The sequence below is a fragment of the Tamandua tetradactyla genome, chromosome 22 (genome assembly GCF_023851605.1).
Source record: "Tamandua tetradactyla isolate mTamTet1 chromosome 22, mTamTet1.pri, whole genome shotgun sequence".
Lineage (NCBI taxonomy): Eukaryota > Metazoa > Chordata > Mammalia > Pilosa > Myrmecophagidae > Tamandua > Tamandua tetradactyla.
The window spans coordinates 6,135,987-6,163,643 of NC_135348.1; the positions used below are offsets into that span (position 1 = coordinate 6,135,987).

The following is a 27,657-nucleotide window of genomic DNA, read 5'->3' on the forward strand; positions in this document are numbered from 1 at the left end:
CTCTAGATGGTATTTTTAGTTAAGATGTTGGCCAGCTGAATCAGGGTGGGTCTTAATCTGGATTTCTGGAGGCTTTATGAAGTGAAGACACTGGAAGCCAGAGTAGGAGAAAGTCATGGGGAAAAGCTGGAAAATGGAAGTCAATGGAACCTGGAAGGGAAAGGAGAGGACACAATCCTATGACGGGAAAGCCAAGGGGCCCCGAGGATCACTGGGGGTCACCATGAGAGCAGGGGTAGAAAGCTTTGCCTTGCTGACTCCTTGATTTTGACTTTTAACCTCAAACCAGTGTGCCAGTGAGTTCCTATTGTTCAAGCCAACTCATCCTGTGCTGTCTGTCACAGAGGCTTTTTTATTGGTTCTGGAAAGTTTTGTGGGGGGAAGAGACGGAGCCAACTCAGGTTGGGCAGGCTTCCCATGTACCCAAAGAGCACCACTAAGCTCCTGAAAGGCTGTCTGAGCAAGCACCCAAGAGTTGCTATGGTAGCTTCAGGATATTGCAGGCCAGAATATCTGACCAGGTTTGGAGAGGGAAGGCCAGTCAAGGTCACAGTAGGCTTTTGGTGGCAGCTTGTCCACTTGTGGCTCTGGCTGGTTCCAAGGCCTCCTGCCTCATCTGCCAGTTCCTATGGCCTCTGTTGTGGCTGGAGCCATCCCTGTGACCTCTGACCTGGGGCTCATTTGCTGCCATTGCTGTCCTTAGTGTCCAAATATGTGCCCAGCTGGTTTGGGGAGGCAGCCCTGGGCTTCCAGTGGGCAAGGTCAGCCACCTTCCCATTCTGTGGGGTGCCTGCGGGGAGAGGTGGGAATCGGTCCCTCCATGCCTTGACCCTGCAGCCCAGCTCCAGACATGTCCAGAAGGGCTGACCCCAGGACAAACCAGGAGATAGGGGTCAGCCATTTCTGCTTGCTGACCTGGGGCAGCGGTGAGCTGGCCCTGCCCATTCTGGATCTGTGGTCCTGATCTGACCTCACCATGATCAGGCCTGACAGCCTGTGGCCAAGATGCCAACACTCCACTCCCAGCTCTCTGCCTTCCTCTTGATCTTCTGAGCCTCATCCAAGAAGGGAGTAGGGTAGAGCCAAACGGGCAGTCAGGGTGGGGCAGCAGCTACCCTGCCTACCCGCTCGACCCTGCAGCATCGTTTTCTAGCTTCCTCCACTAAAGCCACCATCTCCCTCTTGTTCCCCACCAGCTTCTGCATCTGCTGCTCCTCCTCGAAGAGAAGGTGTTGGGGGAGTATAGCTTCGAAATCCGTGTGGACCAGCCGCTGGTTCAGGTCCTTGAGCTCCTGCAGGCTCTCCAGCACCTCCCTCTCCAGCTTGGAGGCCTTGGTTCGGTTCTCCAGCACCTTCAGGGGGTCGTTCACCTCCTCGTCCTCTCGTTCCTTCTGCGCCTTCTTCTCGTCCTCCTCCAGGAGCTTCTCGACCTGGAAGTTACATGTGGCTCGTTGCCCCAAGGGGAAGTCTGTGTTGACAGCATCGGTCTTGGACGTGATCTCTGCCAGGTAGCCCAGGCATTTTATGTAGACCCGGAAGATGGACAGGTCTGGATACACCACGGCCTGCACTTTTTGTGCACACTGAATTTTGTGTCCCTGTAGCTGGGTTGTTGGCACGTCTTACACCTCAGCCTGAAGGGACCGTCAATCACTCAATGTACTGCTGGTCTTTGGGGTGGTTGTGTTTGGCATTCTTGTATGGACCGAAGTCCGATGGATGGTATTTGTTTAAAACTTTTCACTCCAACCTCTTTGACTCCCACTCCCAGTACCTCTTACTCTGCTAACATTGGTAAAAATAAGAAGAAAGAATTGGTGACTAGTTTCCATTAGGAATTGAAGAATACAGAATCACATTAAAAATGCAAGGTCCCTACATAATTTACCAAAATCTCAACTGCAAAATATGGTGGCTGACAAAGAAATGTTCCTTACTTAAAAAAAAAAAATTGATGTATTTGAAATGAAGCATAATGGTTGATGTAAAACAGGAATTTGTCATATGCCATTTGTTAGTCACTCTTAAGAAACACTTTCCATACATTGTCAATTTTAATCCTCACATCTTCCACCCTTTTGGATAAGTGTTATCTTCATATATGAAATCACTAATATATGATTCAGACATCAGTTTTCCTAATAAAATCATATAGCTACAAAATGTTGGAAGTGGAAATCAAATGCTTTTCTTGTTTTATTCTTTTTTTTAATTTTCAAAATAATCTTATATAAATTGATTTGAAATATATTAATATCCAGAATTTTCTAACAAAAAACTGAGACTTTTGTCACTTATTCCAAATACAATTTCAAGTTGTTTAGTTTGAAACATGCAATAAAAAGGAAAATCTTTCTCAAGACATTAAACTGCCAGCACAGTAAAACAGAAAAAAAATCAAACATTACCTAATTTTATAAGAATGATTTGATTAACAAAGTGTCATTCAATTGATGATCCATCAATTAAGTTTTTATACCTTAGATTGACCTAAATATCTCAGCTGGAAAACATACTTATTTTAGTCTCATTCTGGATTAAATCACTTTTAAACTGATACGCATATGTAAGGAAAAAAATAGTTTTTCTGAAAAGAACTTGAAACAATATTAATTTAAAAAGATGAAACTTTACTTTAAAATGCTCAGGTTGCTGTAATTAGCTATCTTGGTTGTTTGGAAGATAAAACTGAAATAAAGAAAATAGATGCAATTCCACACAGGTCAAATATTGTTAGGTACTACTTTATGAACAATTAGATGCCATGCAACCACCCTTTAAACAGTTACTGAAAATGTTTTTCTTAATAAAATTATATTATTTTATATATTAACTGAACTCAAGCTGTGTATATATATTTAAAAAGTCTTCAGTCTTACCATAATTCTGATTTTGTTCTTGTGTACGTTAAATGATGCCTTGGCCACATGAAGAAAGGGTGCTCTGTTTGACAATGAATCATATACCATTACAGACTTTAAATGTATGCTTGACTCTACAAAGATAGAAGATGACAATGGAAACAGTGGTGATGGCTGTTTATTTATCATTCATCCCCGGAAAACTCCATACACTGCAGAATTATCTTTTCTATAAAGCAAAACATCTTTGTTCTAGCAACAGATAAACCAAACATATTTGTAAATATTATCAACTTAAAATATTCTGCTAATGAAGGAAGTAGAGATGCACAGTTAATGTGCAGCATTGTTGAAATAAGCAGCAATTTACCTCAGAGAAATATGAGCAAATCACTTAAGGGGCAGGATTTGGTGAAAAATGAGGTATTGATTTTCAGTAAGAGGACATCCATAAGATTTTGCAGTGTCTGCTGTGAAATCAGATGCCCTAGGACTATCATCTGAAGTAATGTTCTAGACAAATCCCCACAACCATGGTGATGAATTTCACACCTAACTATTGTGTCAGCATGAATGTAACTTCAGAAATGGTTACAATGGGAGTTCTCTTCTTTTCTCTTATCCACAATAACTTTCTCTTTCTGAGAAAAAAAAATGAACAAATTGTACAATGTAATATGGTTTCATCTTCTCAAAAAACCCTTACGTTTTTGAAATATATAATAATTGGCCTTATTTTCCTCACTGTACTAAACATTAAACATGTTCTGTGCATCGGTGAGTGGATGGGAGATAAATATGCAAAAATACATATATAATAAATTACGTATATATTTTCCCTCAAAGTATTTATAATTAATGCATCTGTGTCTTTATAATATTACTTTCACAACATACATAAAACACAATTACATATAGTTTAAAAGTACTGGTCTTGAAATTGTTCATTTTATGTCCTTTTCGCTACGGCATGTTATCTCCCACATTAATGTGCAGGTAAGACTTTTGTGAGTGTGAGAGAGTAGAAATCTCATGTAACCATATTAATGACATTTAATCTAACAATTAGCATTTCAACATATAACATGTTCCATTTTCCTGAACTACAAACAGGTATTAGGAAAAAATGTGTTAAATAAAAAAAAAATCTGTTTTAACTGAGAGTGCTATTAGAAAAGCTTACTCAAAAGGTTATCCAGCATAAGGATGAGCATCCTCAGAGATTTCCCAAGATTGATTTAGAACGACAATTTTCCTTAACTCAACCATCTGCTTGGATGAATGGAGAGGATATAATTCTGATTTGTACTCAGATGCCCTGGTTATATGTCCATCAGATCAGTCTAAGACCTCTGGGATTTTCTCTTAATTTTCTAAATTAAAGGACCAGCAAACTGTTTTTTTTTTACTTTGCTATCTCAATATCACCACTTGCTTAAAATCATATTCAGAAATGAAAACCAGATGCAAAAAAATATCATATAGAAGATAAAAGTGATGTATTCTAAAACTTGAATGAGTTTTCCCACTTCATATCATGACGTTAAGCAAAGCTTTGCCTTTTAGATGACTCAGCCTAAGTCAGCAAGGATCATGGTACTCTAAGGATATCCCCTCACCTGAGAGTTTAGGGTCACACACACCAAGCCCTGAGCCTGGTGCATCCCTTAGAAAGCAAAATGTTACCTGTTGCCTCAGTCTCTTTCCCAATCTCTGATACAAAACTCAACCCTGGGGGAACTAGAATTTACCTCTACCTTCTTCTTGCCCAAATAGATTTGGTATAAAGGATTATTGTTTTCGAAGGAGTCACTAATGAAGGTTCACCTCTCTGTTATTCCTATTTGCAATGAATAGCCTTATTTTTTTTCAATAAGTATCTTTACTTCACTTTAGGTCAACAATACTTAGTACATAAGAAAATAATTGAGTACAGATTACCGTAACTCTGTTTGCAAGAGACTTCTTCATTGTCCTTCTAAATAATGGAAAGACAATCACATTTATAAAGTTAATATATTGTCCTTCTAATGTCACATCTGCCTTTCTAAAGGAAAATTAATTGGCTTGGTCAAACAGGAAACTCTTTCAATTTGTATCTCAACCTTTATAAAATATTTAACATCATTGATCACTACTTTTCTGAGACTCTCTTGCCTTGATGTTCAAGATACCACTTGTTTTTCATCCCTATTGCTCTGATAACTCTTTCTCAGAAGGCGTTGCAGAATCTTTTCTTCCACATATCCCTTATTTTCTGTTTTGTTCCCCTAGGTTTGCCTTAGACCCTTTTCTCTTTAATCTATGCCTGTGTTCCCTGGATGACAAGCCTCATAGTTTCAGCTACAACCAACATTCTCTTGTGTTCAAAATCTGTATTTCTATTCTAAATCTCTCTCTTGATCGCCCCAAAAATATTTGCCTGGCTAAATAGTTCAACCTCAATGTGTCATACTAGTTGGGGATGCTTCCATAGCACCCCTACATATAGTGTACTTATCAACTAACATCATAACTGTCTACTTATTTTTCCCTCCTTCCCCATTAAACTATCATCTATCAAGGAACAATGATATGGTTCCCAATTAACAATTATTGCAATATTAATTTTGTTATAGTGAAGAGGAAGGAAAGAGAGATCCAGCAACAAGATGAAGTGGTAGAAGGTACCCAAATGTATTCAGGAATATCAGCTAATGTTACAACTCATCTATCTACCTCCATTACTGAGTAACCTGGGGATTTATTCCACTGCCACTTTCAAGCACCAGAAGTAAAGAGACAATTTATTACAAAGATGATGAAGATGAAACAATCTCTTGGTTTCCATGCCAACCACAACCTTATTAAATATGAGAAATAGAAAGAAGAAAAATAATTTAAAATGTAGAGGAAGAGGGAGAAATGCAGTGACATACAAAGAAAAACAGTGACTGGCAATTTTTCTTACTTATACCCCTGTTTCCAGGGGCCATGGCCTAGCATTCAAATAAGAGAGAAAATAATTGTATTTTATAAAGCTAAATATGCAAGTAGAAAACCAGGAACTTTATGTTATCTCTGAATAACAAAGAAGCATTAAGGATGCAGTAATGAAACAACAGGCCAGTGTGTTACAGGTTAATGAATTGCTGGTCTAGATAGTTCAATCAAAGTAGGCCAATATTGATGTGCCTTTAGAAAGACAGATGGGATATTGCACGTGCCATTCAATTTAATGAATTGTCAGGGAGAAAAAATCTCCAGCATGTGGATAATCATTTCTGAGCAGTGGAGAAAGAAACTAAATTATAAGAAGATGTATTTCATTTTAGCGAAGGAAGAAACAAAGACATTTTTGAGAGTTCAAAGAAGTCTGGTGTTAGGTTTTAAAAAAATAATCAGGTATTTTACAGAAATTAACTCTTTTGCAAAGTGATTCATCTACTGAACATGAATACATAAATAGAGTTTGATAGCTTCATAACAACTTCCCTAAAAAGTAAAGAATTTTCAACTCACAGATTAAAAAGTAAAGGAAGGGTGTTGGTTGGCAGAAAGAATGTCATATATAGGCAGAACAGGAACTGAGTCTGAAATGTCTAGATGTCCAGGGGTGGAAAAAGGACATTCAAGGGTATGTTCCAGTCATCTTTGCATCTCACCTGCCTAGCATAGAAGATAGTGTGCACTCAATACGTGCTTGAATGAAAGAACGAGGGCAAAGAGAGATTCTGAAAAGTTTGGAATATTTTAAACAAAGCTGTGGTTGAAGGATTTTCGCATTTCTAGTTACATTTACATTTCTCATTTACATTACTCCTCATAACAACTCTGCAAGGTAGATACTATTATGACTAACTTAAAAAAAAAACAAAAACTGAGGCTCAGGAAGACACAATAGCGTCCCCAAATCAACATACGTTATGGGTGGTAGACCTGAGTAGGAAGGTATCTTAATGTTTACAACCTCCATCCTCTCTCTTTTTGCAAATTACTTCAAACTTCCCTTCAGACTGACAAGTATATAAGAAAACATTTGAGTCAGCATTCCCTGTTCTCCCAGGAGGTCAGTTTCCCTTTGCAGCATATCAAATGAAATAAAATGGGAACTAAGTATGAAAAAATAGGATCAGAAAGTTCATGATTGTTATTAAATTGGAAGTAAAGGAAAAATTAAGGAAGATATTCCTTGGTAGTTCCACTGTAAATATATCGTTCCACCTTCTCCTTCTCCTCATGGAAATTAATCATCTGGATTTCAATGTTTGTCAAAACACCTAAGGAATACCATTCTTTTTTACAATAGGCCAATGAGGAGAGATGTTGATTGCAGAAAAGATAGGTGGTGATGAAGGTGTGGCCTACTAGTGGGTTTGGTAGAAAAGAGATGGTTAAACAGTTGACCTAAGTCAGAAGTGTTACAAGATTTGATATCAGAAGGGGATTCTGGTAGCTTTAGATCCCTACCCTTACTATCTCCCAAATTCTAACACAGAGTCAATGAATCTGAACACACAACCCCCAAATGAGAGGTTTTCAGAGCAGGTGGTAAAGTAGGAATTTCTCTTTATGAGGTACTGTTTTGGTTTGCTCATGCTGCCAGAAAACAAAATACCAGAAATGGATTGGCTTTTACAAAGGGAACATATTAAGTTACAAGTTTACAGTTCTAAAGCCATAAAAACATCCAAACTAAGGCATCCAGAGAAAGAAACCTTGCTCTGAAGAATGGCTGCCAGCATTTTGGACAGCTCTACCAACTGGGAAAGCATGTGGCCAGAATCTGTTTGCTCTTGGTCCTGATTCTGTTGCCTTCAGCTTCTGATTCCAGTGGCTTTCTCTCTCTAAATGTCTCACTTAGCTTCTCTGGGACAAACTCTGGGTTTTGTCTTAGTTTAGCATCTCCAGACGTCTGTGTCTTGATTTCACCTCTCTGCTTTCTGTGTAAGTTCTCCAAACATCTCCAAAAATCTGCTGCTATTTAGGCTCTTCCAAGGCATTCAGTTAAGACCCACCTTGAATGGGCGGGGTCACATCCCCATAGAAACCATCTAATCAAAAGGTCCCACCCTAAACAATAGGTCTGCCCCTGCAGGATTGGATGAGAATTAAAAGAACATGGCTTTTCTGGGTACATAGCAGTTTCAAACCAGCACATGTACCACATGAATTTTCCCATTAAAAAATACTATTAGCCATGGCATTTTATTCATCCAACCAAATTTATTGAGTACCCTGTACCAGACACTGTTTGGACTATTGGGTGTATAGAACAAATAAACTAAAACAAAAGCTCTGCCCTCAGGAAGCTTACATCCTGATTGGGGGAGACAGATGTTAAAACAAAGAAATAGGAAAGGAAAAGATGGAAATGGAGCTGAATGTGGCTGCACCTTAGAATAATTTTATCAGTGAAGGCCTCTGGGAAAATTTGACCATTGAGTAAAGACTTAACTGAAGGGAAGGATTCAACCCTGTGGATTCTCAATGGAAAATTATTAGAAACAGAAGGAACAATGAGTACAAATATTTGGGTAAAATTGTATTTACTGTGTTGAAGTGCAAGAAGTAGAGTGTGTTTGGGTAGAGTGATTGAAACTGTGGTGAGACAAGTTGAGCTCAGAGAGGTAAAAACCATGAGCTGTGCATGAATTTACTGGCTGTCATTCAGATGTTGCCTTATACTGTGATTGACAGAGGGAGTGAGTAGAGTGTTGTGAGGAGAACTGTAATATATTTCTATTTGAGCTTTAAAGGTTTTTCCTGGCTGTTGTGTAGTAATTAGTCTTCTCAAAGGTAAGGGGAAATCAGATAGAGTAGTAGCTTGTGTATTACTCCAGGAAAGAGACCATGGGAGCTCTGAAAATGGCAGGATGCTCTGTGAAAAATTTGGAAGTTATATACAAAAGAATTGTTGAAAAAAAATGGAGGTCCATATTGTTGTTGGCATCTGGAACTGATCATCATTCATCAGAACCTGGAATTGATCCTTTTTTTGTGTGGCAAATCTAGAAAGGTGGACCTTCTCCCTCTGGTGATATCTCAGAGTATGGGTACTTGGTGTTGATGTAAGCAACACCAACAGCCAAAAGGAGATCATACATGGTATATTATGGGCATGAGAATGATCAGAGCCTAAGAGGAATTCAGGAAACTGAGTTAGAAATTTGCTTAGGCAAGCAATAAGAGAAAAGAGTTTATTTGGGATTCCAACCACAATTAGGAGGTTTAGAGACAAGGAGAGGTAAGCCAGGCAAAAGATTCAGAAGGTAAAATTGATCTGGTATGTGTTAAGAGTAGATAGATGCATTATTAATCAGCCATGCCCTGTATAAATGGAGCAAGAAAAACTGCAAAAGCGTGAGAGTTCCTTAAAAGCTTTCTTAACATAGAGTTCAAAAGCAACCATCCATAGCTTTCTCATGCCCTCCGCCCGTGCTCTTTATTTCTGTCTTCCCTCCAGCACAGGCAACTAGGATGGAAGCATTGTCTTTGGAAATATGAGTTATTTGTTAACTACAAGTACTTCTAGTTTATCTTCCTGGAGAAGGGAATTATTCAATGACTTGCTACTATGGTAACAAGACATAAGGCAAATAGAAATAACTATTAGGGCTATTATAATTTTCATTTTCAGGAAAGTGTTTTAGAAGCTTCAAAAAGTCACAGCTTCTTTTTGCTGTTTTCTCATACCATTCTTAAACTGTTTTTATTATCCTTCCAAGAACATACTCAAAAGATGAAGTTAAAGAATTAAATGAAAAAGGTCTATTTATTCCACTCCAAAGGGAGTGAAAAATTGCACATTAACCTGCGATGAATAAAGGTCCTATTGCTGCAGTCTGCTTTGTGTAGAGAATAGCAGAGAGCCACATTGACTTAGCTAAAAGCGAAGTGTAGCCAAGAAATTTGTCATAAAGTAACACAGCACCTGAGAGAGATCAATGTAGGAGTGTTCATTAAACTAAGACAAGAAGTATTGATCTACAAGACCAGAGAAGAGCCGCAGGGGATTTTTCAATGGTGTGGAGTCAGAAGGGAGAAGCAGAGATGAGTGAACCAAACTGTGTTTTATTCCGTTTTCTTTATCTAAAGTAGAGTTTGCAGTCTAGCTACTAGAACAAATTAAAAAAAAAAAAAAAAAAAAGAAGAGTACTAGAAAAATAAGATTCAAGCAGTTCTTAAAGTAAGGAGAGATGGAAGAAGCACCCATTTAAACACCTATGTAGCTGAAGAAAATGTGTTTTTGCTCCAAAATGGTTTTGCTCCAAAATTTGAATGTATTTCCACTAGTGTTTTCAAGCGTTTCATTTGTACAATGTTAATAATTTGAGTATATTTAGTTATTAAATATACAGGAAAGACATTTAGAACTAGACTAGTACTCTTTATGATTGTCAGAAATTAAAAAAAATAATAATTCAGCAAAACCAGTAAAAGACAATTGAAATTTTAAGACGAGAAATAGTTCATGGTCTAAGAAATTGCTTCTACTCTCATATGTTAGTATTCACCTACCAAAAAAAATTGATCTGTCATCCACCAACCATCCCTTATCCTTTAAAAATACAATTATTAATTCTATTTCCTAACAGAAAACTTCAATAGTGGATTAATTGGTAGAAAAAGGACATAATACCCAACACAGCAACTTGGAGCTAATATGCGTTTGTACCCGATTCTCTTAATAAATACGTATTGACTAATATACCCTAAACTTTCTCTTCTGAAGTTCAGATTCAAAGCTTACAACTGAAGTGGTCCAAGCCTGCACAGAGATTATACAGTCATGCCTTGGAGATAATGCAGGTTTGGTTCCAGATCACCACAGTAAAGTGAACATTGCAATAAAGCAAGTCACAAAAATTTTTTGGTTTTCAAGTTTCTATAAAAGTTATGGGGTGGTGTGACAGTGGCTCAGTGGCAGAATTCTCACCAGCCATCTGGAGACTCAGGTTTGATTCCTGGTGCCTGTCCATACCAAAAAAAAAAAGAAAGAAAAAAGTTATGTTTACACTATACTGCACGCTATTAAGCATGCAATAGCATTATGTCTAAAAAACCCATGTACATACCTTAATTTAAAAATACTTTATTGCTTAAAAGGGCTAACCATTATTTGAACCTTCAGCAAGTCAGAATCTTTTTGCTGGTGGAGGTCCTTTCCTTGATGATGATGGCTAGTTGGGTATGTCTGCTCAGGGTACCAGTGGCTGAAGGCTGGAGTGGCTGTGGCAGTTCCTTAAAATAAGACAATGAAGTATGCTACATCAATCAATTCTTCCATTTACAAATAATTTCTGTTGTATGAGACGCTGTGTGAAAAAATCTTACACACTCTAGAACTTCTCTCAAAATTGGAGTCAATCCTCTCAAAACTTGCACTGTTCTATCAACTAAGTTGATGTACTTCTTTAAATCTTTTGTTGCCATTTCAATAATGTTCACAGCATCTTCCTCAGAAGTAGTTTTCACCTTAAGACATCACTTTCCTTGCTCATCCATAAGAGGCAACTCCTCATCCATTAAAATTTTATCATGAGATTATAGCAATTTAGTCACATCTTCAGACTCCATTCTAATTCTAGTTCTCTTGCTGTTTCCATCATATCTGCAGTTACTTCCTCCACTGCATTCTTGAACTCCTCAAAGTTATCCATGAGGTTTGGAATTATCTTCTCCCAAACTTCTGTTATTGTTGATATTTTGGCCTCCTCCCATGAATCATGAATGTTTATAATGGCGTCTAGAATTGTGAATCCTTTCCAGAAAGCTATCAATAGACTGCCTAGATCTGTCAGAGGACTCACTATCAATAGTATCTATAGCCTTACAAAAAAATCTTAATTTATAAGATTTGAAAATCAAAATGACTCCTTGATCCATAGGCTCAAGAATGGATATTGTGGTAGTAGGCAAGAAAAGAGCATTAATCTCATTTTACATCTCCATTAGAGCTCTTGAGTGACCAGGTGCATTATCAATGAGCAGTCACTTTGGAAAGGATTTTTTTCTTCCTGAGCAGTAGCTCTCAATAGTGGGCTTAAGTATTCAGTAAACCATGTGTAAACAGATGAGCTGTCATCCAGGCTTTGTTTTTCCATTTATAGAGCACAGGGAGAGTAGATTTAGCATAAATCTTAAGGGTCTTAGGATTTTCAGAATGGTAAATGAGTGTTGGCTTCAACTTAAAGTCAACAGCTGCCTTAGCTCCTAACAATAGAGTCAGTCTGTCCTTTGAAGGTTTGAAGCCAACATTGACTCCTCCTCATTAGTAATGAAAGTTCTAGGTGGCATCTTCTTTGAGTATAAAGCTGTTTTGTCTACACTGAATATCTGTTGTTAGTGTAGCCACTTTTACTAGTTATCTTAGCTAGATATGGATAACTTGTTGTAGCTTCTACATCAGCACTGATCACTCCACCTTGCACTTTTATGTTGTGGAGATGGCTTCTTTCCTTCAACCTCATGAACCAACCTTTGTTAGCTTCAAACTTCTCTGTAGCTTCTTCACCTCTCTCTCGGCCTTCATAGCATTGGAGAGAGTTAGTTTGTGCTCTAGATTAAGATTTGATTAAGGGAATCTTGTGACTTCTTTGAGCTTCTATATAGACCACTAAAACTTTCTCCATATCAGCAGTAAGGCTGTTTTGCTTTCTTATCATTCATGTGTTAACTAGAGTTAATTGAAGACATTTTAATTTCCTTCAAGAACTTTTCTTTTTCCTCCATAATTTGGCTATTTGGCATAAGAAGCCTAGATTTTAGCTTGTCAGAGCTTTTGACAAGCCTTCTTTACTAAGTTTAATCATTTCTACACTTTGAGGTAAAAATGAGAGATATATGATTCACTTCAGTACTTAGAAGCCACTGTAGGGCTATTAATTGGCCTAGCTTAAATATTATTTTGTCTCAGGGAATAGGGAGGCCTGAGGAGAGAATGACACCATCAGAACACACGTAACAGTTATCTGTCAAGTTGCCTATCTTATATGGGTACAGTGTGTGGCACCCAAAACAATTACAATAGTTACGTCAAAGATCACTGATTCCAGTTTACCATAAGAGATATAGTAATAGTGAAAAAAGTGTTAAATATTGTGAGAATTACCAAAATGTGACACAGAAATATGAAGTCAGTACATGCAGTTGGATAAATGGTTGGAGCAATATTACTGCCCCGTGAGGGAATGCCACACCTTTAAATTATAAAAATACACAATATTTGCAAAATGCAGTGAGCAAAGTGCAGTACAACAAGGTATGCTTGTATAACTTATGAGGAAAAACATCATCAAATTATCATGAAAATAGATAAATACATATGAAAAAGTGATGCATAAACTAAAAAGGTAAAATACCATTAAATTCTCTGCTATTAATTACATATTCAATATTTTTCCTAAAGATAGGATTTTGAATAAATGCTTGAAGTATCTGTATGAATTACCCAGATGAGTAGGATAGATATGGGGAAGAAGAGAGAACGGAAAGGCTTTCTAGGTTTAGGGTAGAGCATGCAAGATCATCTTTAGTGATAAAGAGTATGTTTTAGTTTCCTAGGCTGCTCAAAGCAGATATTATAACATGGTTCAGCTTAAAGAATGGGAATTTATTAGCTTACAAGCCTACAGTTTTGAGGCAGTGGAAATGTCCAAATCAAGATAGCATCAAGGCGATGCTTTCTTTCTAAAGACCAGCTGCCAGTGATCCTTGGCTCCTTTGACACATAACAAGGCACAAGGGTACATGTACTAGTCTCTCCCTTCTTTTCTGGGTTACATTGCTTTCATCTTCTTGCTTCCATGGCTTTCTCTTTTTGTCTTTCTTTCATCTATAAAAGACTTTAGTAATAAGAATATGACCTATCCTGAATGAGGTGGGTCATACCTAACCGAAATAACCTCATCAATGGGCTCATACACACAGAAATGGATTAAATTTAAGAATTTTGGGGGGGGATACGCACAGCTTCAAACCACTCCACTTCACCATGTGGATCCCAAAAAAGACATGTTCTTTCTGCGTTCAAAGTGGATTCATACCATTGCAATATCCCAAAAGCCTTGAGTCATTTTAATAACAATACTAAATGCAAAGTCTAATCAAAATCAGTTATAGATGTGGTCTGTCCTGGGGCACCATTCTCCTCCATGTGTGAAAATAAGGAAATAGGTTATTTGATTCTGATAGTCAATGGAGAAACAGGCATAGGATATAGACCCCCAATTCCCATGAGGAGAAATTGGAAGGAAAACAGGGGTCAAGTGTCCCAAATAATTCCAAAATCCTACAGGGAATAGTCCATTAGGTTTCAAGGTCTGACAATCATCTATGGAACATCTTGTCCTCTGGGCCTCATGGAGCAGCAGATCCACCTTTCCAAAGGTTTGTGCAGTAGCCGTGCTCTCCCCAAACACTGGGATGAAGGCTCCACTCCCTGAATAAACTTGTTTGGTGGTCACAATCTCTACAATCCTCAGGGAATTCTCTGAGAACAGTGGGGTGGCAGCACTTCTCATGAAAAAGGGGATGGAATGCCTCCCTTTCCAAGCTCCAGGGCAGACTCACCCTTTTTGCATGAATGGGTGGCCCACTCACTTGGCCTGAGAAGACGTCTTCAGTACAGATTTCAACTTCTATGATTCTGTGTTTGAAGTGATTCTTCTTCAATCTTTTCATTTTCTGTCTCTTTTTTCCCCTTCCTTTTTTGTTAATCAGAGAGGTTGTGGGTTTGCATACCAAACATGCATAAAATAAAGGATTCCCATATACCACACTATTATTAACACCTTGCATTGGTGTGGTACATCGGTTACAGTTGAGGAAAGCACATTTTATTATTGTACTATTAATTCTAGCCCAGCAGAGGTACCATTCATACGGATCTTGTAAAAACTTGCTGGTTTCTTATGTAGCACACAGCGGTCCAAACCATCAGCAAAAGAATTTACCACAAGTCCTTCCTAGATAACTGCATTCTCAATTCTAATTTGCATGTAAATGGCTGACTGGGTCCATGCTCCATTAAACATTCAAATGAACCACTATTCTCTGGAGGTGCAGTTCCTGGAAGCTCAAAAATTCCCAAACCATCAATTTCTAGTTAATTTGTGCCCAAAAGATCAATTCTCAGCTTATTCATTTCTTCTCACATTTTACTATAAGCTGCAAGGAGAAATCAGACAACACTTTTGATATTTAGCTTCCCAGTCTCCTCAACTAAATATCCAAATTCAGCACTCTCAAGTTTTGCCTTCCACCGAACATCAGAACAATTTTGCCAAATTCTCTACCACATTAAAACAAGGAAAACCTTTCTTCTGGTTTCCAATAGCACATTCATCATTTCCTTCTAGAGCCTCATCAGAAATATCTTTAGTGTCCATATTTCTATGAATAGAGTCTTCACAGTAATCTGGATTTTTTCTATCAAGCACCTCATAATTCTTCCAACCTCCACCCATTACCCAATTCCAAAGCCATTTACACATTTTTGTCATTTGCAATCACAGAACCTGACACCTAATCCCAAAATCTGTCTCAATTTCCTATGTTGATATTGTTCAGCTTACACAATATGAGCTGGTTGGCTTACAGTTTTGAGATCTTTAAAATGAACAATTCAAAGTATCATCAAGGTGATGCTTTCTTCCCAAAGACAGTCTGCCAGTGATCTTTGCATCCTTTGCCATAAAGCAAGGCAAATGGCAGCATGTTCTGGTTTTTCCCTCTCCTTCTAGGTTTTGTTGATTTCAGCTTCTTGCTTCTTTGGTGTTCTCTCATTGTCTTGCTTCCCTTTATAAAGGACTCTAGCAATAGAATTAAGATCCATCCTAGGGTGGGCCACTGTGGCTCAGCAGGTAGAGTTCTCACCTGCCATGCCGGGGACCCAGGTTCGATTCACGGTGCCTGCCCATGCAAAAAACCAAAAGATCCATCCTAAATGAGCCAAAGGCTCCAGACAGCATCTCTATTTGCCACTGACACTTCCAGGACCATTGGATCTGCTGGATAATATGGTTCAAGTGGCAGAGCAGCTTTCACAGCAGCCCACACTTATCTCAGAGTCTCTTCTTGTTCAGATCCCCACTGGAAATTAGCCACTTTTCTGGTCACTTGATATAAATGGGCCAAAGCGGCACACTCAAATGAGAAATATGTTTTTGCCAAAATCCAAATAGACCAACAAGGCATTGTGCCTCTTTCTTGGTCATAAGAGGAAGCCAGATGCAGCAAATTATCCTTCACCTTAGAAGGCATATCTTTACATGCCTCATGCCACTGAACATCTAGAAATTTCACTGAGGTGGAAAGCCCTGTATTTTTGTTGGATTTATCTGCCATCCTCTGATTCACAAATGCCTTACCAATAAGTGGAGAACAGTTGCTACTTCTTGCTCACTAGGTCCAATAAACATGATATCATCAATGTAATGGACCAGTGTGATATCTTGTGGGAGGGAGAAATGATCACAGTCCCTGCAGACAAGATATGACATAGGGCTAGAGAGTTAATATACCCCTGAGGCAGGACAGTGAAGGTATACCGGTGGCCTTGCCAGCTGAAATCAAACTGTTTCTGGCAGTCCTTACTAACAGCTTGTGTTAGTTAGATTCAGTTGTCAACTTGGCCAGGTGAGCATACCTAATCTTGTTGCTGTGGACATAAGCCAACGGTACGTGAACCTCATCTGTTGCCAATTACATCTGCAGTCGGCTGGGAGGTGTGTCTGCTGCAATGAGTGACGTTTGACTTAATTAGCTGGTGCTTAAATGAGAGATTGCAACGTAGTGCTGCTAAGCAGCTCGGCATTCCTCGTCTCAGCACTTACAGCTCAGCCCAGGCTTCTGGAGATGCAGAAAGAAGTCACCCCCGGGGAAAGTTGTTGGAACCCAGGGGCCTGGAGAGAAGACCAGCAGAGACCATCCTGCACCTTCCACGTAAGAAAAGAGCCTCAGTGGAAAGTTAGCTGCCTTTCCTCTGAAGAACCAACAAAATAAATCCCCTTTTATTAAAAGCCAATCCGTCTCTGGTGTGTTGCATTCTGGCAGCTAGCAAACTAGAACAGATTTGGTACCAGGAGTGGGGTGCTGCTGTGGTTTGCAAATACCAGATATGTTGGAACAGTTTTGGATGGCTAAGGGGAAGACTTTGGAGGAACTGTGAAAAGATTGATGGAGAAGTCCTGGAGGGCTTGAAGAGACTGTTGGTGTAAATGAAACCACTGCCAATCTTGACAAAGGAGGACACAAAAGGGAGAGATTGGAGTTTGCAGAGTGAGAACCATGGAAGTTCAGGTCTGAAGCCAAGAAACCTCGGCCAGGAGAGTGGACCCACCTGTATGCGTGGAGAGGGTGAGTTTACCCTGAAGGGCGAGGATGAGTCTCCCCTCTCATTGCAGTGGAAGAGTTGTGCAACCTCAGGCCTTGGAAAAGGTGTAGCATGCTCCTTGGGGGACTGGGAGAGCCTGGCTGCCACCATGTGGAGGGGCTGAGCATGTGCCCCAGAAATGGCAGAGAGCCCAGGGGTGGCCCTGATGCCTGGAGAGAGTGGAGCCCAGAGGTGGTCTCCTTGATGTTCCCCGAGGTTGATTTGGAAAGAGGCCGGCCACTGCATAGGCCCTTGGAAGGGGTGGGACTGCCACTTCCTATAGCCCAAGGATGAATGACTTTTGGACTTTGAAATCCCATGGCGCTTGCCCTGCAGGTTTTACATCTGTGTTTCTTCCAATTTCTCCCTATGGAAATGAAAATCTGTATCCTGTGAATATCTTCTTTGCTTATTGGCACCGGACTTGTTTTGAGATTCACAGGTCCACAGCAAGAGAATTTTTTACATCTGTTTAAGGTGATGCTTAAAGTTGCCAAGTTGACAAGGGGTGGACATGTGTTAGTTAGATTCAGTTGTCAACTTGGCCAGGTGAGCATACCTAATCTTGTTGCTGTGGACATAAGCCAATGGTACGTGAACCTCATCTGTTGCCAATTACATCTGCAGTTGGCTGGGAGGCGTGTCTGCTGCAATGAGTGACTTTTGACTTAATTGGCTGGTGCTTAAATGAGAGATTGCAACGTAGTGCTGCTAAGCAGCTCGGCATTCCTCGTCTCAGCACTTGCAGCTCAGCCCAGGCCTTTGGAGATGCAGAAAGAAGTCACCCCCAGGGAAAGTTGTTGGAACCCAGGGGCCTGGAGAGAAGACCAGCAGAGACCATCCTGCGCCTTCCACGTAAGAAAAGAGCCTCAGTGGAAAGTTAGCTGCCTTTCCTCTGAAGAACCAACAAAATAAATCCCCTTTTATTAAAAGCCAATCCGTCTCTGGTGTGTTGCATTCTGGCAGCTAGCAAACTAGAACACAGCTATTGAGAAAAAAAAATTTGCCAGATCAATAGCTGCATACCAGGTGTTCTAGTTTGCTAGCTGCCAGAATGCAATATACCAGAAACGGAATGGCTTTTAAAAAGGAGAACTTAATAAGTTGCTAGTTTACAGTTCTAAGCCAAGAAAATGTTCCAATTAAAATAAGTCTATAGAAATGTCCAATCTAAAGCATCCAGGTAAAGATACCTTGGTTCAAGAAGGCTGATGAAGATCAGGTTCCTCTCTCATCTGGAAGGGCACATGGTAAACATGGCATCATCTGCTAGCTTTCTCTCCTAGCTTCCTGTTTCATGAAGCCCAGTAGGCATTTCTTTTTTCATCTCCAAAGGTTGCTGACTAGTGGGCTCTCTGCTTCTCATGGCTATGTTATTCTTCTCCAGCTCTCTCTGAATCTCCTTCATTCTCCAAAATGTGCCCTCTTTTATAGGACTCCAGAAGCTAATCAAGACCCACCCAAATGGGTGGAGACACATTTCCCCCAATCCAACTTAACAACCACTCTTGATTGGGTTACATCTCTAGGGAGATGATCTAATTACAGACTCAAACATACAGCATTGAATAGGGATTATTCTGCCTTTACCAAATGGAATTTTGATTAAAGCATGGCTTTTCTAGGGGATATACCTTCTTTCAAACCAGCACCTCAGGTACCAGGAGATGTATTGATTTGATCAAGCAATGATACCACATCTGGAAGAGCAGCTGCAATTGGAGTTACTACCTGGTTCAGCTTACAATAATCCACTGTCATCTTCCAAGATCCATCTGTTTTCTGTACAGGCTAAATAGGAGAGTTGAATAGAATGTGGTGGGAATCACCAACCCTGCATTCTTCAAGTCCTTAAGAGTGGCAGTAATCTCTGCAATTCCTCCAGGAATCTGGTATTGCTTCTGATTTACTATTTTACTAGGAAAGGACAGTTTTAGTGACTTCCAGTTGGCATTTCCTACCAGAACAGCCCTCAATCCATGAGTTAGAGAGCCAATGTGGGGATTCTGCCAGTTGCTCAGTATGTCTATTCCAATTACGCATTCTGGAACTGGGGAAATAACTATAGAATGGATCTGGGGCCCACACTGAACCCACTGTGAGATGGACTTAAGCTAAAACTCATCGATCACCTGACCTCCATAAGCCCCCACCCTGACTGCTGGACCAGAGTGACGTTTTGGGTCCCCTGGAATAAATGTCACTTCTGGACCAGTATCTAATAATCCCCCAAATATCTGATTAGTTCTTTTTACCCAGTGCACAGTTACCCTGGTAAAAGGCCATCGGTCTCCTTGGGGAAGGCTTGGAGAAAGATTAACAGTATAAATTTTTGGCAGTGTAACAGGATCCTCCCCCAAAGGGACCTGGCCTCCCCCTCATTCAATGGGCTCTGGGTCTGTAAACTGTCACAAGTCTGGAAATTGTTTAAGGAGCCATGACTCTCTGTTTTTGTAATTCAGGTCACCCTTCTGTTCACTTGATTTAGAACACCTTTGCTTATATAGCTCAAGCAAGAATTTAGTAGACTGCTCATTTATTATACTTCTAGGTACCCCTTGATCTACTAGCCAATGTCACAAGTCTCTGTGAATTAGATTATTTTGACCCCTGCTTTGAGTCTGCTGTCCATTATAATAGCCCTGTCCACCTTGTCTTTGGCGATTAAGTGATGTCATCTGGCTTCTGCCAACTCAGGATCCCATCATCCTCATTGTGTTTCATGATTCCAGCTCAGTGACAGCAGTTCCCACAGAAATATCTGACCCACTGAGAAGTGCAACTACAGAGCTCTTCAGGGATGATGGCGCTAGTCTCACAAGTTTATTTCTCACTGTTCTGGTAAAAGGTGCATCCTCCAGACATTCCTGGGGCATAAGAGCAGGGTTTCCATGATAAATCCAATCTAACATTCCAATCTCTCTAATCCCCTCATCTACATTATACCAGGGCAGTTCTGGCACTTCAACCTCAGGTAATGTCAGCCACCTTTTGATCCATGTTTCAGCCAACCATACAAACAAACTGTTAATGCCTTTTCTAACCCCTCAAGCTATAATACTGAATGCAGAATCTCTGCTTAGTGAGCTCATATCAGTAAATTCAGCCTGATCCAGCTTTATATTCCTCCCACCATTATCCCACACCCTTAAAATCCGTTGACACACATATTCCCCTGATTTTGGTGTATATAAATTGGAAAACTAATGCAGTTCTTTTGGAGTTTAGTGTACCTCCACATGAGTGGCACTTTGTACCTCAAATTTTGGGGCCTGTTGGAACTTTAGTCTTGTTATTGGTCTGGAAGAATTGAGGGGTGGTGGGGGTAGATCATGAAAAGAATTCAAAGTATCTTCCAAGCCAATTGCTTCAGGCATTCATTTGCAGTTTCATCTGGTGAAACAGGATTAATCACTCCAGGGTTAATCCCTTCAGGTGGAGGTTGTATGGCCAACTCTTCAGGGCAGGCTATTATAGGGTTATCTAGAAAAGACTCAGCATGACCTAGGATTTCAACCTTTCCACCTACATCATTATCAATCCATGTGTCACCATCCCATTTTTCAGGGTCCCACTCCTTTCCAATTAAGCCATCACTTTAATGGCAGACACCATGCAAGGTTGAAATTTCAGTTTACATTGTAAAGTTGTTACTCTAACAATAAAATTCTCAGTCTGATTTTCAGAGATCTCAAGTCTGCAGCTACTGGAAATAAGATTTTCCTTCAGGGCACTCATAGAGACATTTATATCTGTCATATGGAGGGTAAGATTCTCATTTGAAGCCTTTAGCTCATCCCTTTCCCTCATTAATGTATACAAAATATCTTACAACAACCAGCCAACATCTCTATACCTTCTATTTCCACAAAACTCCATAAAAGTGTCAAAAATATTATCCTTCAGAGTTTGGCTTCATGCAAGCAAAGCATTAGAAGAATCCAATGGTGATATTCTGACTATCTCTTTTCCCATTTCACCCTATGGATTGGCAGTGTCATTCTGAGTATAGGAAACAGAGTTCTTAGTGCCTTTGAGTCCAGTCAGAGTAGAAAAACAAACATAAAAACCCATGTTTAAGATTCTGTTTCTTAAGAACCACTCCTGGTACAAAGCTGTATTAGCCAAGGTTTTCTAGAGAAACAGAATCAGCAGGAGATATCTGTAGATATAAAATTTATAAAAAGTGTCTCATGTAATCATGGGACTGTAGAGTCCAAGTTCTGTAGGGCAGGCTGCAACCTGAGAACTCTATGAAGTTCCTCAACGAACTCTCAGAAGAGGCTGGCTGGACAATCATGGGAATGGAAGAGTCCAAAATCCGCAGGTCAGGCTGTGAAGCTGGCAACTCTGATGAAGGGGCTGGATGAACTCCACAGAAGAGGCTCACTGGCTGCAGCAGGAAGAGAGCTTGTCTCTTCTGAATCCTTCTTAAAAGCCTTCCAGGGATTAGATTAGCATCATTCATTGCAGAAGACTCTCCCCTTAGCTGATTACAAATGCAATCAGCTGTGGATGCAGCCAACATAATCATGATTTAAGTCCATGAAATGTCCTCATAACAACAGACAGGCCAGTGCTTGCCCAACCAGAAAACCAGGCACCACCTCCTGGCCAAGCTGACGCATGAACCTGATCATGACACCCACCTTATACAAAAATAACTCAAAATGGATCAAAGTTTTAAACATTAGAGCTAAGACTATCAAAACTTTTAGGAAAAAAAAATAGGGAAATATCTTATAAATCTTGTCTTAGAAGACAGTTTCCTAAACTTACACCCAAAGTATAAGCAATGATAAAAGAAATAAATAAATGGGATCTCCTCAAAATTAAACACTTTTGTACATCCAACAACTTTGTCAAGAATGTAAAAAGGCAGCCTACACAATGGGAGACAATATTTGGAAACCACATATCAGATAAGGGTTTAGTATCCAGAATATATAAAGAGATTCTTTAACTCAATAACAAAAAAACAAACAATCCAATTAAGCAATTGGCAAAAGACATGAAGAGACACTTATCTGAAGAGGAAATACAAGTGGGTAAAAAGTACTGGCTATTAAGGAAATGCAAATCAAAACCAGAATGAAATATCGTTTGATACACACTAGAATGGCCGTTATTAAAAAAAAAACAGAAAAGCAACAAATGCTGGAGAGGATGTGGTGAGAGAAGCACACTTATCTCACTGTTGCTGGGAATGTAAAACAGGACAACTGGTCTGGAAGATAGTTTGGTGGTTCCTCAGGAATCTAAGTATAGAATTTCCATATGATCCAGAAATTCTATTTCTAGGTACAAATTCAGAGGAACTGAAGGCAAGGACATGAATAGACATTTATACACTGATGTTTATAGCTGCATTATTTATAATTGCCAAGAGAGAGAAATAGCCCATATGTCCACCAACATATGAGTGGCTAAACAAGGTGTGGTATATACATGTGATGGAATATTACACAGCTGTAAGACAGAATAAAGTCATGAAGCATAAAACAATGTGGATAAACCTTGAGGACATTATGCTGAGTAAAATTAGCCAGAAACAAAAGAAGAAATACTGTATTGTCTCTCTAACATGAACTAATACCAATGAGTGAACTTTGAGAGTTGAAATTAAGAACACAGATAATCATAAAATAGAAATAGAATAGAGATTGAGCATTTGATGCTGAAGGATACAAATTGTGCAACAGGACCGATTGTTAAAATTCAGAAATGGATAGCACAATACTACCTGATTGTAGCACAATAATATAAGTACACTGAATGAAGCTGAATGTGACTATGATTGAGGGAGAAGTGTTGGGTTCATGTATAAAACCAGAAAGAAAGATAGAGAATAAAGACTGAGATAGTATAACTTAAGATTGCCTAGAGTGGACAGGGATGGTGATCAAATGTACACATATAAAAAATTTTTGCGTAAGGAAGAATAAATGAATGTTAACTTTGCAAGGTGTTGAAAATGGATGGTATACAGGAAAAAGTACAATTAATACAAGCTAGAGTCTATAGACAACAGTACCATTGTAATTTGCTTCCACTGACTGTAAGAAAGGCATTAGCCAAAACTAAATGTCAACAGGCAGGGGGTTTGGGGGAGGGGTATGGTTTCTTTGTGGAAGTAAAGGAAATGTATTCATGTAGATTATGGTGGTGAAGGCATGTCTATTTGCTTAGGTTTTGTGGTATTGTGTGCAAATAAAACTTTCTAAAAATGAACAAAAACAAATGCTAGAGAAAATGTTGAGAAAGAGAAGTACCTATTCACTCTCATTAGGGAAACTGAGAGATGAAGCCCCTTGGAGGGTAGTGTGGTGGTTCCACAGGAGGCTAAGGGTAGGGTTGTCATATTATCCTGCAACTCCTTTGCTCAGTATATACCTGGAGGAACTGAGTGTAGGGACATGAATGGACATTTGCACACTGGTGTTTAAGGCAGCAGTGTTCCAGAGATTCACAATGGGTGGAGGCGGCCAGTGGGTACAATGATTGAGGTAAGGAAGGCGGGACTGTGGTGTATGCATACAATGGAATACTGAGTGGCTGCAGAAAGGAATGAAGTTGTGGGGCATGCAACTAGGTGAATGAAACTTAAGGATAATACATTGAATGAAATGTCAGAAACAAAAAGACAAATATTATCATGCCTCACTCATATGGACTAACTATAATATACAAACTCAGAGATTTGAAGTTGAATGCATGGCTTATCAGGTTGGAAAGGGTTCCAGATTGTAAGCTCTTACAGCAGTCACATATACTCAAGAGTTATAACTGTTATTTCTAAAATCTGAGATACTGAGCTGTTTGTATATAACCTGGTCATTCTGTGAAACTTCAGGTATGTATGTGACACCTGAGATTCAGAGTTAGAGTATTGAAGCTATGAAAGTCAGCACTATACAGGAACTGTTAGAACTTAAATAAGTTGAAAAATGATCAGACTTTGACTAGAGATATGAGTGAAGCTGATCTGTAGAGGACGAAGGTAGCTCAGAACACAGGGTAAAGGATGATATCATCTATATTTTAAAACTTCAACTTCTGTGTGAGACCAAAGGGAGAAATGTTAATTTGGTGCAAAATTTATATTTTGGTTAGTACATTACTAATTAACTTGTATGGTCAGTTTAGTTGAACAACATAAGTACATAGAGTCTTGAATAGGGCATGAAATCTTGTTGGTTTGTCCAGGTTAATGCAATGCTCGATATATCCCAGAGTAATTTGGGTAGTGAATAAAGAAATATTTGCTAAGTCCTCTTGGGAGACTGGGGAGAAAGATGGAAATATCCAATTTCCCCTTTGGAGAATTCCTGATATTTTCACAAGCAGTGGGGACAAGAAAATCAATAGACTGAGCCTTCAATCTTGGGGTTTGCCCCTATGAATCTTATTCCTGCAAAGAAGAAGCTAAGCCTACTTATAATTATGCCTGAGAGTCACCTCAGAGAACCTCTTGTGTTGCTCAAGTGTGGCCTCTCTCTCTAAGTCAACATCCCATACATGGGACATGTCTCCCAGGCATGTAAATCTCCCTGGCAATGTGAAACCTGACTCCCAGGGATGAAACTGGCCTTGAAATGAGGGTGTTGAGAAAGCCTTATTGACCAAAGAAGCAAGAAAGAAATGAGACAAAATAAAGTTTCAATGGCTGAGAAATTTCAAGCAGGTTTTGAAAGGTTATCCTGGAGTTTATTCTTATTCATTTTATAGATATCCATTTTTAGTTTATCACGTATTAGAGTGGTTGGAAGAACGTACCTCAAACTGTTGAGGTATGTTACAGTAGCCTTGATTCTTGAAGATTATTGTATAATGATACAGCTTTTACAATACGACTGTGTGGTTGTGAAAACCTTGTGTCTGATGCTCTTTTATCCAGGGTATGGATAAATGAGCAAAAAAAAAATATGGATAAAAATAAATAATAGGGAGGATACAGGGTAAAATAAATTGGTTTGAAAGGATTTATGTAACCTAGAAAAGCTATGTTTCAATCCTAATCAATCTTGTGGGAGTGATTTCTTCTAATCCCTACTAAGCACTATAGGTTGGAAACTTGATTAGGTTATCTCCACGGAGATGTGATTCAATCAGTTGTGGGTATTAAACTTGATTAGATGGAGGTGTATCTCCACCCATGCTACGTGGGTCTTGATTTGCTTACTGGGATCCTATAAAGGAGGAGACATTTTTGGAGAGAATGCCTTTTTTGAGAATGATGAAAAAGCCACAGCAGTGCCAAGCAGAGCCACATGGCTGAGCGAACCACAGAATCCACCAGCCAGTGACCTTTGAAGATTCTGAGGGAGCAGAGAAAGAAAACAGAGGGATGGGAGCCATGAAGCAGAGTCCACCAGCCAGCAATCTTTGGAGATGAAGGAGAATGCCCCGGGGGGAGCTCCACGAAGCAAGAGGCCTGGAGAGGAGGCTAGCAGATGATGCCATATTCGCCATGTGCCTTTCCAGATAAGAGAGAAACCCTGAGTGTGTTCACCATGTGCCTTTCCACTTGCGAGAGAAACCCTGAACTTCATCAGCCTTCTTCAATCAAGGTGTCTCTTCCTGGATGCCTTAGATTGGACATTCCTATAGATGTGTTTTAATTTGGACAATTTCACAACCTTAGAACTGTAATTAGCAAATTATTAAATTCCTCTTTTTAAAAGCCATTCTGTTTCTGGTATATTGCATTCTGCAGCTAGCAAACTAGAGCAGGTAGATTGAGCTACTACAGGTCAATTGGAGAGAGGGGTAAGGGGTGTACAATGTATGAGATTTTTCTTTTTTGTTTCATTTCTTTTTCTGGAGTAATGCAAATGTTCTAAAAATGATCATGGTGATGAATACACAACTATTTGATGATATCATGGGACATTGTACACCATGTTAGAAAAAAAAAAAGACACACTGAGCATCTTCAGGGGCGGAGCTGTGTGCTGGCCAGGAAAGGGCTACAGATAAAGGCCTATTCCACTAAGAAAAAAAAAAAGGAAATATTATGGTGTCCTTGCTGGTCTTGTCTTCACACTCTCCTCAGCATGGAGTGGAACCAGCAGCCTGTGCTGGAGAGTATTACGTACACACTGGGGTACCTGTACATTGGTACAGCCTAACAGGTGGCAGCATAGAGGCTGAACCAGGAAACTCAACCTGTATCCATCTCAGCCTCCTAGAACTTTCCCTAAAAAGAGAAGAATGTTGTGGATTGCTAAAGCAGTATAAGAAACAACTGATTCAAAGCAGTCCGGGCAAAGTTTTATTTACTTTAAATTATACAATAGAGAATCTGGAGGATGAGAAAGTGTATTTCATAAGAAGTAAAGGGGACATTATAATTTATGTAAATGAGAGAATTTCTAAGGCCATGAGCAAGACCCAGACAAAGAAAAAACGGATTCTGCACTTTAATTTGAGTTGGACTGACCTTGATAGGAGGTTAACTCAGCAGGAGAGAAATGGCTAATGCATAGTTAAATTGCAAAGAAAGTGAAAGGTAGTTTTTGATTTTTTGTTTGTTTGTTTTTGCTAACTCCTGACACTCAAGGAAATCTCTATCATATCACTACCTGGATACAAACATAAGTTAAACAAAGCTCGGGTCCTAAATACGAGAGATAAAGTTTTAAAATAGTAAAACTGACTGAGTGCAACAAAAGATTAGAAGACAACAAAGGGACAGGAAATTATGGTCCATTCAAAGAACAGCATAGAAATCCAGAAAATATCAATGAAGACAATCTGGCAGTGTACATACCAGAGACTGTAAAAAGAAGTATCCTCAGTATGATCAAGGAGATAAAGGGAAATGCAAACAAGAGCTAAAGATTATTAGGGAAACAGTGAAAGAATGATATGAGAATCCAATAAAGATATAAAAATTTTAAAAAGGAACCAAACAGAAATACAGGACTTGAAAACCAAAATAACTGAAATGAAAAATTCCCTAGAGGGTTTCAGCAGCAGTTTGGAACTGGGAGAAGAAATAATTGGTAAATTAAAATAAAGGAAATTTGAAAGGATTCCAACTGAGGAGCAGAAAGAGAAAAAAAAGGAACAGGGCCCAAAAGAGATTATCAGAAGTAGACCTGCCCTAAAGCAATGCTAAAAGAAATTCTTCAGACTGAAAGGAAAGCCCAAGGGATAGTGATTGAAGCAACATAAAGAATTAAAGGTCTCAGATAAAGGTAATGACATGGGTAATTATAAATGCCAGTACTTTTTTATTGTACTCATTTTTTGTACATAACACCACTTTTTAGTTCTTAAAGATTCTAAAATGTGAATACATAAAATGCAATAAGTTTATGATTTTGACATATAGTGCATTAAGTCATAATTTATAACAAGTACATCCAAAAAGTAGGGATATGGGAATATAGAAACAGTGTATGCATATATTGTTGAGGTCAAGATAGTATCAAA

At 39.2% G+C, this 27,657-nt stretch overlaps 1 pseudogene; it reads right to left on the reverse strand.

Moving 5' to 3' along the window:
- Positions 1-677: 677 nt before the first annotated feature.
- The window catches only part of LOC143665960 (splicing factor YJU2-like), an 89,053-nt pseudogene continuing 62,073 nt past the window's right edge, over positions 678-27,657 (reverse strand).